The sequence below is a fragment of the Epinephelus moara genome, chromosome 1, assembly GCF_006386435.1.
Source record: "Epinephelus moara isolate mb chromosome 1, YSFRI_EMoa_1.0, whole genome shotgun sequence".
In the NCBI taxonomy this organism is placed as follows: Eukaryota; Metazoa; Chordata; class Actinopteri; order Perciformes; family Serranidae; genus Epinephelus; species Epinephelus moara.
This window is the reverse complement of record NC_065506.1, coordinates 33,347,145-33,361,520: the sequence shown is the minus strand read 5'-3', so window position 1 is coordinate 33,361,520 and position 14,376 is coordinate 33,347,145. Positions and strand designations below refer to the sequence as shown.

Below are 14,376 nucleotides of genomic sequence, written 5' to 3'. Positions count from 1 at the left end.
AGTGCGGAGTGCCGAACAAAGGTTGCTGAAAAGGAGCGCTGACACAGGCTGACATATCACACTTACTCAAAATGCTGTGCATTAAGAAATGGTCAAGTGTTTTAATTGAGCTCAATGGGGAGATTTTGACAGCTGGAGTACCTAGAGCAAACAAACAAAGGATCAGGCTTTACATAGCTCGTTCCAATCCATTAAAAAAAATGCTTGGATCAATCCCAATCCCAGGTATCGGCTACTAACATAACTAGTTGTCATGGATTTTTTTTCTAATTTCTGAGAGAGCAACAAGCAATTCACACAGTGTCAGTAAGTACAATGAAAATGTGTCTGCAGCTGTAGACGTGCCTGAATTTTTATTTTAAGAACAAAATGTGCCGCACTGATAACATGGAGGGGTGGTGCAAATAAGGGCAGATTAGATTGTTCTTATGGGGCTTTGGTGCGACACACAAGATATCTCAATCAATCTGGGGAGACCAGAACAAAGTTTTTTGTGGTTGCATGCTAGAATAAAAGGTGCAGAAAGTAAGCTCGATTAACAAGCTGGTGAAAAAGTGCTGCCTGGCCCGGAGGCACCAGCAAAGGGGATGATGAGGACTAAACTAAACTCTATTGTAGAAAACACCTTCCACCCCCTCTGTGGTGAGATGAAACTACAGCACAGAACATCTTCTCTCTTTGCCTCAGCATCCAAACTTGTGCCTACAGCTATTAGACTGTACAATGCTCTGTGACCAAGCAACTCAAATCTAAGCCAACTATGGGGGAAGTGAGGCAGGGTGTCTGAACTGCGCTGCAGAAACTAAACAAGTCACCATGGACTGCTCGCTACATTTGTATGCACCGGAATCCAAAGCATTTTTTGATTTTTGTTGTAATGTTCTCTTCCAGACATGTTTCTGCATATTCCTGCAGATTCTCTGCATGAGCTGCTACATATTGCAATTTCACTGTAGCTTTGCTACCTTGGTCGCATTTGGGTGATACAGTGGTATTGTGAAAATAATGCACATGCTTTTTTGCATACTGCTGTTTTTCTATATATGGCAACTCTGTGCTTGAGCATTTGTAAAGAGGACAGGGATGAATACAAATCACCAAGGTCTATACATTTGATATAGTATATTGTTCTGTACAATACCAGTCATCACTATAGTACATATCCTTCAAGGAATGAACTGTGTATGGACTTTTCTAGACTTACCTTACAAGTAAACTTTGACATACAAACTATTCTTCTACTCTTTTTCTGTTTTGAATTTGAAGTTGAAGAGAATAACTTTACTAGACTTGTCTGAAAGACTGTTTTGACATTGCTGCCATCTCTAATACATGTAACATATCTGACATTCAGACCTCCAGGTTGATAATCATCTGTGCTGCCATGATCAAGCTTCTATCATCCATCCATCGTGACTGTCCATCCATTTAACCAGCTGTAAATGACACAAATGAGTCATTTCATATCTGTGGCTGTAAAATTTATATGACAGCTAAAGTGCGGGACACCAAAGAAAAATTAGTGCGCTTTGTGTGTTGCTGCGGATGGGATGGTTGAGGAAGGCAAATTGCAGGGGCCATATGCATATAACTCTGTGTAGATTGATAACTGAAAGTGTGAACGCACAAAGGCAGAAATATGCATACACATTCTTTTTGTCAGATTTATAAAGCCGTGCCTATGTCTGACTCTGTTTTATAAATCTCAATCAATTTAGCACCGGGCACACATGCACAGGCCTCATTTTCACACCCACAGTTTGCCATAAATGGATGTAGAAACAAACCTACAACCGTTTGCATAACGATACTGGTGTCCAACTTTCATTAAACCTGTCAATGAGTAATATGGTATAGACAATGCAGTTTCACCGACTGTATCGTTAGGCATGGCTGTAGCAATATGTAGCCCTCATATCACGAATTAACCACATTCCTGCAAACCATCATTGCTGTAACATCTCAATTATCATTATTATTAAACGTCAAACTATGATCAATGATTTATTCATAGCGCTCATGTGTAAACCAACTTCATAAAAGTACTTCAAAGGACAACTTTAAACAATCACTAACAGGCAGATGACTGGAAATGTAAAAAAAAAGATGATTGAAACTCCATAGAATAAAAAGAGAGTAAATAAATAAATGAAATAGAATAAAAATAAACAGGAAAGACAAAAAATAGGTAAAAACAAATGGTTAAAACTTAAAAGTCAAGACTGAAATGTTACTCTACCTTAAAAGCCAAATTAAAAAAAAAGGTATTTAACGTTTAAAAATACAGAGGGACTAAAAACAATGTTATCCATCTCGTCCTTACCATATCACCCACAACTATCTCAGCTAAAACTGTGTGTACACGTGGTCTGAAGAATGCGTGAGGTGCGCACACTCTTTCCTTTATCCTTCCTTTATAAAACCAGTTCATGTGTGTGGGGGCCCACATCTGGCCCCTGATATCGTGTCAGCATGGCAGCTTTGTTTGTAACGACACAGAGTATCAAACAGAATCATTATAAATTATTTCTGAGACCTGTGTGTGAAAGGCCAAATCCATTATAGCAGTGTTACAGATTCCACGTCTGAAAGGGGATATTGCTTTTATGCTGTATATTGAGATAAGCATTTCCCTAATACTGTAACTCCATTGTTCAGATTCCTTGAGTTGGATCAATGGCACAGTCAATACGTTATTTATTGAAACACAATGTCAACATGTCAACATGTCAAACATGTCGTAATCAAATTATTTTAATGAGAAAATATAGACACATATTTTCTTCCTGTTGGTATCTGGTGTCTTTAATGTTCATGTGGCAAAACAGAGATGGCAACGCAGGTTTTCAAAACACATTTTAAATTGCTGTTTTACACCGCTCAGTGCAAGTGCTCAGTCCCCATGACAACAATAGCCATGTAAAAATGATTTCTTCTCCCTCTCTAATCTTCCACTGCATTAGACTCAGCCACTGACCTTGTAATCTAATTTCTGTTCTAAGTCAGTGAGTATGCCTGCTCATCTCTGCAGTGGATTGAATACATTTCTGGTCAAAGACCTTTAGTAGCACTGATGATAACGACAAGACAGATACTGTATGTGTTAACTGATTCAGTTTTTATACTTGCCCCTTGTTGATTTTTCTTATAATAAGAATGATGTAGTTATATTATTTTTTGCTCACTCTACGCTGGACAAGCAAAGACTTGGACAAGTGGGAATTTCAATCTGCAGTTGTCCTTTTAGGGCTTTGAATAACTCCGTCAAGTTTCATGTTAAGATCTCGCCAAAGTGCCGCCCTGACAAACGCTGCTGCTAATGTGGTTGAAAAATAAATAAATGAGAAGTCTGTAAACACTTATCTAGAACACACACACACAGATGAACCCAGACAGCAGTCACTAACCGTCTCTATGTTGACATTTGAGATATGAGGAATAGATTTCAAATTCAATACGACGGTATAATCTTTTAATCATTGTGAGCTTGCTGTGGCTGTGATGGTGAAAGTAATTTAACAGATACAGATAATGATCACATTGACCCCATAAGACACCAACACTTCACCATGACCGCAATTCACTTTGCCCTATACACACGAGACACCAGGAAATCCAAGCATCTTAATGCGAGAAAATGATGACTGTAAGCATCAGTGATGCTCAGTGGTTCTGACCAATTGTGTCACGGTGTGCCGTATTACACTGTGTCTTAAGTTTTTTTTGTTTTTTTTTGTGATTAGGTTCTTTGTGGTATGAAGCGAGTATTGATTTTAATCTGGAAGCAATGAGAAGATAAGAAATTGTCACTTGAGCTTTGCCATTGAAGTGCATTGATAAGTACTTATTACTTTCATTACTGTACGCAGAACAATCATCTCAATGCAAGATGTGTTTACTAGAAACCATAACAGTCATCACTAGAACAGATCTAACAAAAATGTCCTGTTGTTCAGCAGCTGCTCAACATGTACTAATTCAAATAAACATTAAGAATTGCAGGTATTGACGCAATATTTTTTGTAAACTACAGTAAGTTGATTTTTATAGAAGCAGTTAAGCTGAGTTAAGTTTTATCGCTGAATTGTAAACTTAAGAGAAACCCTGGATATAAGGACTTTTAAATGTCAAACTAAATTAAATAGCTCAATGTACTGCTTTATAATGTCAAATTAAGATGCAGATTATTCAGTGTCTTGCATCTGATGATGGTGTAATAAAAGTGTATGCCACCTCTTAATTTGGCGTAGTAATTATTCAGTTAAAGCCATGCTGTCTAACATTATTGCAAAGCCAGTCCATGAACGATTGTTTAATACAACAAAGATATGGTGAACATGAAAGTGTGTGTAAAGTTTCTGTTGGCAAAGTACATCAGGTGCAAATGTTATGACGGCTACATGAAGATTTTTATAACCATATCAGGAAATAGATAAATTAAACATGTATGCAAAATCTTAATATTGAACATTTTGTCTATGTTTTATAGTTTTTATTCCTAAAATATCTGTCCGGTAGTTATAAGCTAGGCCAATGGTTCCAAACCTTAGACCAAACCTAACCTAAGATGAGTGATTTGGACAAAATTTGGGGGAGATTATTTCCAGTGAATTTGCATCAGAGATGAGTTTTCCTGATATTTTTAGAAACTTTTTCAGTTCTCTTTTTGTTTTTGTTTTTTGTGTTGCTTTGTTTTAACAAACTTTTTCTTTCACCAACTCAGTGTTTGCTTCTTCCTGACTCTTGCATTGTTCTATTAGCTCTTTGGTGGTTGTTTTAACCGTATATTTTTCAGGATGAGGCTGTTTAGCAGAGTGAAGGCTCTGCGAATATAGCTTCAGGTCTTCACTGTGCCCTTATCCTGTGAGATTTTGTTTAAAAGTTTATGTCTATATCTTGAATAATTATCTAAACTTTAAAAAAAAAAAATCAGTTTTCTTTGCAGAAATGAGTGAAATGCTGAGGTGAGGACCTACTGTACATTTATAAAAAAAAAAAGAGGTTTTCATACTCCGTTTAAATTCAAAAAGGCCTCATGACACCTGCAAAGCTTTGGTGACCCCTAATGGGGTTTAGGACTCCCAGATTGGGAACCAGTTGTTTAGGCAGCTAAACTATTTGGTAAGGGTTTGGATTAGGCTCAGAACATTGAGGTTATGGCTGCTAAAGTAAAGTGTGGGCAGAAAAATGAAAAGTTATAATAATTAAATGAAATGGTTTTGATATAGCACCTTTCACGGAAATGAAATTCACAAAGTGCTTCACAAAATACAATCAAGCAATCAAACAATTAAACATGCTATCAATAAAAACAAAGGCAATATAATGAATAAAACAAAGCAACAAAAGGAAAGCAAAACATAGAGCAAATACAGGCTACTGAGGTCTCAAACAGAAACAGACCGGGGAACAAGCACTAGAGAATTTAGTGTGGGACAAAGGCCATTTTGAAAACATGGGCCTTCAGTTGTTTTTTAAAAATTTCTAATGAGGCCGCAGACTGTAAACCTAATGGAAGAGAGCTCCAATTGCATCCTGAACCATTAAGATATAAGGGAGTATAAGATTTGTCGTACAAGCTTTCAAATTCCTTCACATCTTTACTTTGCCCTCTGCTATATAGATAATTTGTTTTTGCTTTTATTGGCACTAAATGTTGCCAGTAAAAAAGTAAAGAAAAAAAAATCACTATTATTGTTGGAAATTAGCTGCATATGAATATAATTTGTAAGAGACGGGGTTGACCCCCGTGGTTTACCACAATGCATATAGTTCGGCCTATTAAAGATTACGGTTTGTTTTCATGGCACACAGATATTGTACCATAATAAACCTCTCATATAAAAATATGTAAATGATGCATTGCAAATTTTGCCATTTGCTGCAAAGATATCTGATGAAGCTTACTTTAAATTATATTACTCATTAGGTTATTTTTTATTCCAGTTAAATATATTTTGAGAGACATTTGTCCTTTTCTGTTATAATACATTCATTTTCAAGCAATAAACCAGTAGTATCAATCTGCTCCAGTAAAAGTTATCACCACCATTACCTCTGACAAGGTGTAATTAGCAGCTTATGCTAAAAAAAAATTGAATGTATTTTTGAGATGATTTTATTTTTGGTGTTGACATGTTTACTTGTGATGTTTTGAGTGAATGGGCCCTGTTGTCTCCGCTGACTTCTTTCTGGAGTCACTCGACATAGCTCAACAAAGAGTCAGAGTGCAGAGTCTGAATGAGCATCAAGGACGAGTAAATGGCCTGTGGCAGAAAGCAACAACAGTGTAACAGATATGGTGCCAGGTATTCATGAAATTATTTGGTGTATTTTCCAGACATGTGCTCTTCCAGTAAAGCCCACACACGCAGTCATAAGCACAATGCATTAGCATAAAGAGGATGGGGACGCAGCAGGTACCGTAACTGCTTACTTGCAGAGGTAATGGCAAAAAATAAAGAGTGAGAGGTGGGAGAGAAAAAGAGTGGAAAAACAGAGAGACCGATAAGTTGTACAGTGAAGTAGTGACAGAGAGACATGTAATTCTCTGTGTTGATCATTACCTTGAGCCTGAAGGAATTTGATAATAAAACAGAACCTTGTTAATCCCCTGAGAGCTCTGTAATTGCAGTGTTGAGGTACATCTCCTCTCTGTTAATAATTGTAATTTCAGAGCATGCTCTGCCCACATATACATTTATTCATAATTACCTGAGGGAAAGGACAGTGCTGCACTGTCTATTAAAACTGCACTGAATAAAATGGATATAAGGTATGCTTCAAGAATTAAGGCCAGCAACTATTGATTTGGTACAAAAATGCAGCTTTTTTTTCTTTATCCTTTCTGTGTTTCAAGGTCATGAATATGATAATAACTATGCTGTACCAACCAGGGATGTGCACGAGTACTTAAATGCTCGATTTGCATGTCAGTATTCCTTGAACACACTGTTGTAGTTCTTAAGATCGGTCTTGAGACCGAACTAAAGACCATGTTTTAAGGCCTCTTTTTCATCGCTGAACAGTATTTTTACATGTTCTTGTCTTGGTCTTGGACAAGGTTTAAGGATTTTATTCCATGACAGTCAAGTCCACAAATGTGGGGATGTTTCAAAATTGCCTTTTGTTTTGTTTTTTTTATTTAGTTTTATGAGTTCTTATGGTTTGCATCATCCACATTTTATTGTGTGTCATGCAGTGCTGCACTCACACTGGTCTTGTTCTTGACTTGGTCTCACCCTGCCTTGGTCTTGGTCTGGTCTCCACACCTTAAGGTCTTGGGCTGAATCTAAAGCCCCTTTTACACTGCCAGATTTTCGGCGAATTTTGGGCCGTTTTGTAGGCAAGCTGCGAGCGTTTAGACACAGAACCGGATTGGTGAGTTGATCCGAGGTGCCCAATTTTCCGCCGTGTCAGGGTAAACATATCGGCGGAACCTTTTTGTTTTAAAAAGACAGAGGTGCCCTTCCACCACGGGAGGGGCTGTTGATGACTCATGGGAGGAGCTGCTGCTGACGCCGTACATGCGACCCATTGGTGTTGGACTAACAGGAAACAGCTGATAGCAGGAATGAGCAGCTTGTAGCAAGAGGGAAATCTACAATTCAAGTCCACAAGGGGCCTCAAGCAGACTTTTTGCAGACAGAGAGTCCGACATACAGATGTGACATTGTGGTCTTTTCAATTGTTGAAAAAAAAACCCATGAATGTGTAAAATAGTTCTTGATAGTTAAGCCTTTTAAAATGCTACTTGAATTGTGTGGCCAGAAATAATATTCAACCACATCATGATAAAGAAACATGTTGGAGTATAAGCTGTAGAGGGACTGAAAATTAAAGACTATCAGGCTGTGCAGTGATATAAGCTAAAAGAAATTGGCCAAAAAATAACAAAAGAAGGTTTCTAATGTAAGTAATACCAAATTGATTGAGTCATAGTCCTGACATTTCTGTTTTTGAACACGTGTCGCCTGTTATATAGAGAAGTATTAATACATTTTTGTTCAGTCACAAAAAGGCTGTACATGGGATTTATATCTTGTTATCAGCAGGAACAGATGAGTGGGCACTGTTCATCAACTTTTATGACATATATGAATATGACAGCAACAATAGTTGACCGTTTCCATGGTAACGATAAAAACAGTCTCGAGGGCTGTCTATCAGCGGCTTGCAGTCACTGCCCTTGTAGACTTTATGTGATGACAGAGACAGTACAACTGAAGTCCAGAGAGAAGACCTTTGGATTCGGCCTAATCTTGGTCCCTATACCTTCTGGTCTTGGTCGTTGTCGTGACTTGGTCTTGGTTTAGGTGGTCTTCACTAGAACACTGATTAAATTTTCAGCTTTTGTTACAATCAGAATGGCAACATAAGAGTGACGTTTGGAAGTATTCTGACTAAATTAACGAAAACTATGTGCAGTGCAGAAAGGTTGGATAGCTCCCCACAAACCAATGGATGACGTCACGGTAGCCATGTCTATTACTTTCAGTCACAGTTGTAATAAATTTCATTTCTGCGTTCCAAACAGCTTTGTAGCCCCCAAACATGGGTGTTTATCAGGGACCTGTCACTGTATTTTGAGCTGCTTTTTAGGCCTGAAAAGCAGAGACTTTTTACCAAGACATTACTGCTTTTTCTCGCCACAATCAAGCCCCCAAAAGCGGGTATTTTAGACCAAAACATGACCTCTTCCTAACCATAAACAAGTGGTTTTTGTTAGGGATGCACAAAATATATCGGCCTGATAAATTATTGGACAATAATGGTACTTTTTTAATAATTATGCATTATACCGAGGTAAAATTTTAGCTGATAAATAGCGCTGGTCGTATGAATACAAATAAAAAAGTTCATTTGAGTATATATTCTTTGACAGAAAATAAATGAAATATCTTGTCTGAACATTTTGCTGTTACTTTCAGTATCAACATTTTAATTAGAAACATTTTCTCATTATGCTAAAGGAAAATATAGTTCACTCGGCTTTATGTTTACCTCACATAAACGTACTGTCCGAGAGAGATGGCTGTACTTTACCTAACGTTCAGTCAAAGTTGAAGTTCTCTCTGATTTATTTTAGACTTCAAGAAACTTTCACACATTCTTTTTCTATCTTGGGTGTATAGCATTACGTTTGCAACCATATTCACAAATGAAGTGCGCAAATGTGTAAAAATTTGTACATGCAGTGATAGAAAAAAGTGAGCACCTCTTCTTCAACACTGAACTGTGCCTCAGCTGTAGTGGTGTTAAGGTGTTAACAGGAAATGGTAATTATATATAGCCTATGTAAGGCCACTGGATCACATGAATTGAAAACAGTGTACTCGATATATTGCAGAATATTTCCAGTTGTGCAGGGTATAATAGAGAAATCCCTGTTTAATTGATGCCTATTTTAATGCACAATCCACATATCCATTGTCTGAAATCCTCCTCTAATGCATCATTCACTCACACAGCACAGATATGGGAAATGCTAAATCTCCACTGATTTGATTGATATATATTTAATGAGGGAAATCAGCGAGTGATAATGTATTCTACAGAATCACCGCATCACTCAAAAATGTGTCAGTCACATACTTTCGGCGCATGTGTTGGCTTTGAATAAAAGATCGACAAAACATGAATATAAAGGAAATGAAAGCCGCATAATGAAAACATGAAATATGAGTGATGGCCATATGCATAAATCTGCTTTGTGAGATGGTGGGTGCACTGGGAGGAAGTGGAGGTCAGGGCCTGGCAGACACCCCTGTTGGGTGCAGGTGGCGAATAACTTCTGTCAGCCAAGTAATTAAGTGTCCATCACATCCTTGCAGGAGGGCTGTGCAACCCAGAAGCCTCTTCCAATCTCCATCTGTGAGGAGGACTGGAGCTACAATATGGCCCTACATATGACCAGTGTTTCTATACCGACACAAGAAGAAATGTGTTGGTGAAAACACTTGGAGAATATGATCTAATCTGCACAGATGTAAGTACAGACTAATGCTTTATGTCATATGTTATAAGCATTTATAATTAAGTGAATGATTAAAGAAATTTAGGGTGAATATTAGGAATAAAGAAATAAAAAGAATGAATTAGTAGTATTAGAAATCAAATCATGGCAAGCAAGTGGACAAAAAGCATTTGCCTGTACTGTGGCTGTAACTTAAAAGAACGGCACATGCTGTCCCAGCGTCTAACTGTAATTAGTGAGTAATTATACAGTAGTGAGCAACAGTATGCACTGGTGCTTGTGCTGATCAATGTCAAAACAACACTGTTCTCTTGATAATATAATACCCAAAAAGCCACATGCCTGTCTTTTTTTATTTTGACGGGACTACATGAGTAAAACAGCCCAATAGCCAGGGGAAAAGATTCTGCAAACCATGAATATGTTACATTTGCATGTTTCATATGTGTCATATTAATGTGTCTAAAGCTACATAGTATAAGAGCTGACTTTGTTATCAGGAGGTGGGCAGGGTGGTGGATGGTGAGTCATTGAGGCGAGACACCTGCCAAGCTGCAGACCCCTGCAGGCCACTGTTCACGGCCAACAGAAAAAAAAACAGTTGTGATGTAAGCAGCAACCTGCGGGGCTAGAAATGAAGCCAAAAGGGAAGTGCCAAAAACTGCAGTTCTTTGAATGGCCACTTGAGGCTGGCTCCAGAGCGAGTTAATCCCCATAGAGCCCCATGTTAAAATGCCCAACCTCACAGCAGAAATAAACATGTTTACAGCCTGGTCATCATGACAGCTGTACTGGGGGTGAATTTTTATAGCTTATTCGTTTACATTTAATGAAGGATTAAAGATTCGCATGATTAAGGGTGGGCCCCTTTGAGTGACAAACTGTCTGCTGATAGTGTCCTCGGCTTCTATGTCAGATCCCCTCCTCGCTCCTCCACCCCTCAGCACCAGCCTTTCACCCAAATATGGTCACTTTTGGATCCAAAAAAAAAAAAAAAACTAAGATGGCGATGGTCAACAGGCTTCAAAACGGGATTCCACAAATCAATGGGTGACATCACGGTAGCAATGTCTATTATTTTAAGTCTGCATTGTTATACAGCGAGTCATTGCTGTGTTCCCATTGGTTTTCTAGCCCCCAAACATGCATGTAAATAAGGGACCTCTCAGTGTCTTTTAGGCTGCTTTTTAGTCCTGAAAAGAAGCTGAAGCGTTTTACCGAGACATGGCTGCCTTTTCCCCACCAAAACCGGGTATTTTAGACCAAAACATGACCTTTTCCTAACCATAACCAAGTGGTTTTGTGCCTAAACTTAACCTCAAGTTAACCTCAGCATGGTTGAAACATGAGTTTCAATGAATCTGTTACATGATGATGTGCAAATGTAACATATCCATGGTTTGCAGAAATGTTCCATGGCACTATCTTTCAAGCGACTGAGTTGATTCCTTTAATTGAAAGAAAGCCTTTACATTTGCTCATTCTTTAGTATAAAATCAGGTTCTCAAGGTTAAACTGAAAACTTATTGAATAAGTGATGTGGACATTGCACTCTAATTTAAATGATAACTAAAGGGTAGTAGGGGATGTTCTATGAGTTTTAGCAGTTGCCATGAACAACCTTCACAATCACACCTTGTGAAATGAATCAAAAGCAATCATTAAGTGTGATGATCATAAACATGAATTTAATTGATATGGTTCTGACCTTTGATGGGGTTCCTGAAGGCAAAATGTCGAAAGGAAAAGAAAAACATAATTACCATGTGAAGTTCATCTGCTACAATTCAAACACTGGGCTGCAGTCCAAATGTATAGGCTGTGAAACGTGCTTTCTGTGGCATGGAACGCACATCTCATTCTCAGCCTTAACCACGTTTATCATGATTGCTTTGTAGCAGGTGAAACAGTGACAAACTCATGTGACATCCAGCTGTAATGTAGTACAACTTTTTTTTTTTTTGACTGGGTAGGTGTTGATATGTGTGGTTACTCAGTCTTAATGTCGGAACATGTGTGAAACTAATTTGTTGTTTTTGAAGATGGCAGCAATTAATCTCTCAAATGACCTGGCTAGATTAAATGAGAAGAAAGAGTGGATGCTAGGAAAATAAATGCCAGCATTAGGGAAGAAATTACAAGATGACCTTACTGAACAATGATTTATGGATCCCCTCGTCAAGCAATTACAGCAGGTGATACCTTTGAAATTTCAAACCATGGAAATTAAATTTGCTCCTTTGCAAACTGTGCACTTGTCAAGGACATTTAAACTGTTACCTACGTTGGAAGGCTCCTCTGCAGTCATCCCTCTTCCCCTGGCAAATCACTCAGCTTTCAGAGTGATAGAGCATATACGGGGATGGACAAAATAATGAAAACATCTAACAATACATGAATATCAAAAGCAGTAAAGCACAAGTACGTAGATTTCAGAGGTGCTGGCAAAGTTGTTATCCCTTAAATAATTGCAAGTGACGAATATATCAACCTTCCAATATATTTTTTGTGACAGATGACAATGATTCACGTTTACCAAGCACAGCCAGCATAAAAAACTGGTAGTATTTTTTCTGATCATCACCAAAAATACAGATATTGTGGGTTGCAGTCACTGTTTGGATAAAATAAAACCATCTGGATAGAGTAAAAAAAAAGATGAAATATTCATCAGAACTCCCACTTACCACAATGTTGTTGTTTTTTTTCCCCCCATTTCCGAGCAGTCTGAGTTTCATGCTCCTTACACCAAATTATGCATCCTTGTGTGTTAAACTTCAGCCAAAGATAATTCTGTCGCATCTACTAACAGAAGGTTTAATGCAATTTTGCTATTTTTAAGGCTTTTTTTTTTTAGGTTAAATCGTGCTAAATTACAGCACTTTACTCAACACTTATTTTTTATTGTCACATTCTACTATAATATGACCTCATATTTGTGTGCTTGATTTTGTAAATGTGAAAACTTTAGGCCCATTTGGGAGCGTAAGCCTTTTTTTTTTTTCATTTCTGTCATTGTTGTTCTGAAAACACTTGCACAGTAATAGTAGAATTCATTGTGCTTTCAGTGTGTGCTCCCTTTTCCATTTCACTTGTTTTGATAAAGAAGAAAGATCATAACAACCTTGCTATTTTGAATCCTGTTTGGAAGAAACAAATCAATCAAACTAATCTCAAGGATTATGTTCCCTCATTGGCTCTCTGAGGGAGTGGTGATAAGAGAATATTTTTATTACGCTGCCTTGTGTAAATGCTAAGCATCGAGGTGCTCGTAAATCCTTACATCTGTGCCTACCACTGTGCCTCTCCCCTGCCACTCCTGTTGTAACGTCTCTTTCTAGCATGCAACTGCAGAACATGGAACATGAGGATGAAAGCAGAGTTGCACACCACAGGTGCATGTCTCAGCCCCTCCATATGTCACCAACACATAAAAGTACGAGGAAGACAAATATGGGCTTTCATTAGTAATAAATACCCTAATATTGAGCTGAGAGGGGTTAAAATAATTATGTATACATACATGATGGGGACTCTCAGGAATAAGAATTTCACATTTTGTTTTTATTATACCAACATATATTTGCAAAGCTGGTCCTTTACCTACTATTATCCGAGACAGCTGGTGGCAGGTGTACAGTAGATCTACAAAATTGCATTTCAGTGCAGAAATGCATTCAGTTTTAGCTTCCTTTTTAAACATGGTTTTCTAACTTACAAAGAATAAACACAATATAAAGCAGGTATTATGGAGGCAGCTGTTTTGCACCTGTTTTTTACCATCAGGTGGGTAATTATAGCAAATGTGCTACTGTTTAAAATCCTCCACATCATCCTGTGAGCGAACTTCTCTGATGCTTGTTTTTTGATGGCAGGTTGTGTTTGCAGTGGTGGTAGCTTTCATCTTATTGTTAACATTGCTGCCATTACACAATATTAATTCACATAGGTGGTTCTCCTAATGCCCTATATATTAAAACAATTAGTTATCAATTTTATAATTTTACTTTTAGGTTATTTCTTTGCTGTTTTCAGTCGGTTACAAACAGTGACTGTTATTGGATACTGACAGATGTTGCTACTGTACCTAAGCAGTTTTTTGTTTTTTTTTGCATTCATAGTGTACAAAATTGCATTTCTGCATTTGTCAATTCCACAGACACAAATGTTAGCTTGGTAAATCGGTTGCATACTTGCATTGAGTAGACAATACTTGCTCCTATAGATACAGATAACATTACAAACAGTGCAGTTACAGGGTTCAACGCTAAGGTTTTTTTTCACTTGCCCGGTCGGGCAAGTTGGTCAGAGATCTACTTGCCCAAAGTCAGTTTTTACTTGCCCTATAAAAATTGTTTAATTTAAGCGGCTATCAAATAACAAAGACTGCAGTTATTTTT

General features: G+C 37.8%; 1 protein-coding gene across 4 annotated transcripts in view; it reads right to left on the bottom strand.

Moving 5' to 3' along the window:
* LOC126393385 (protocadherin-9) overlaps positions 1 to 14,376 on the bottom strand; it is a 317,522-nt gene that overhangs the window by 21,111 nt on the left and 282,035 nt on the right. The gene's annotated exons all lie outside the window — the stretch shown is intronic.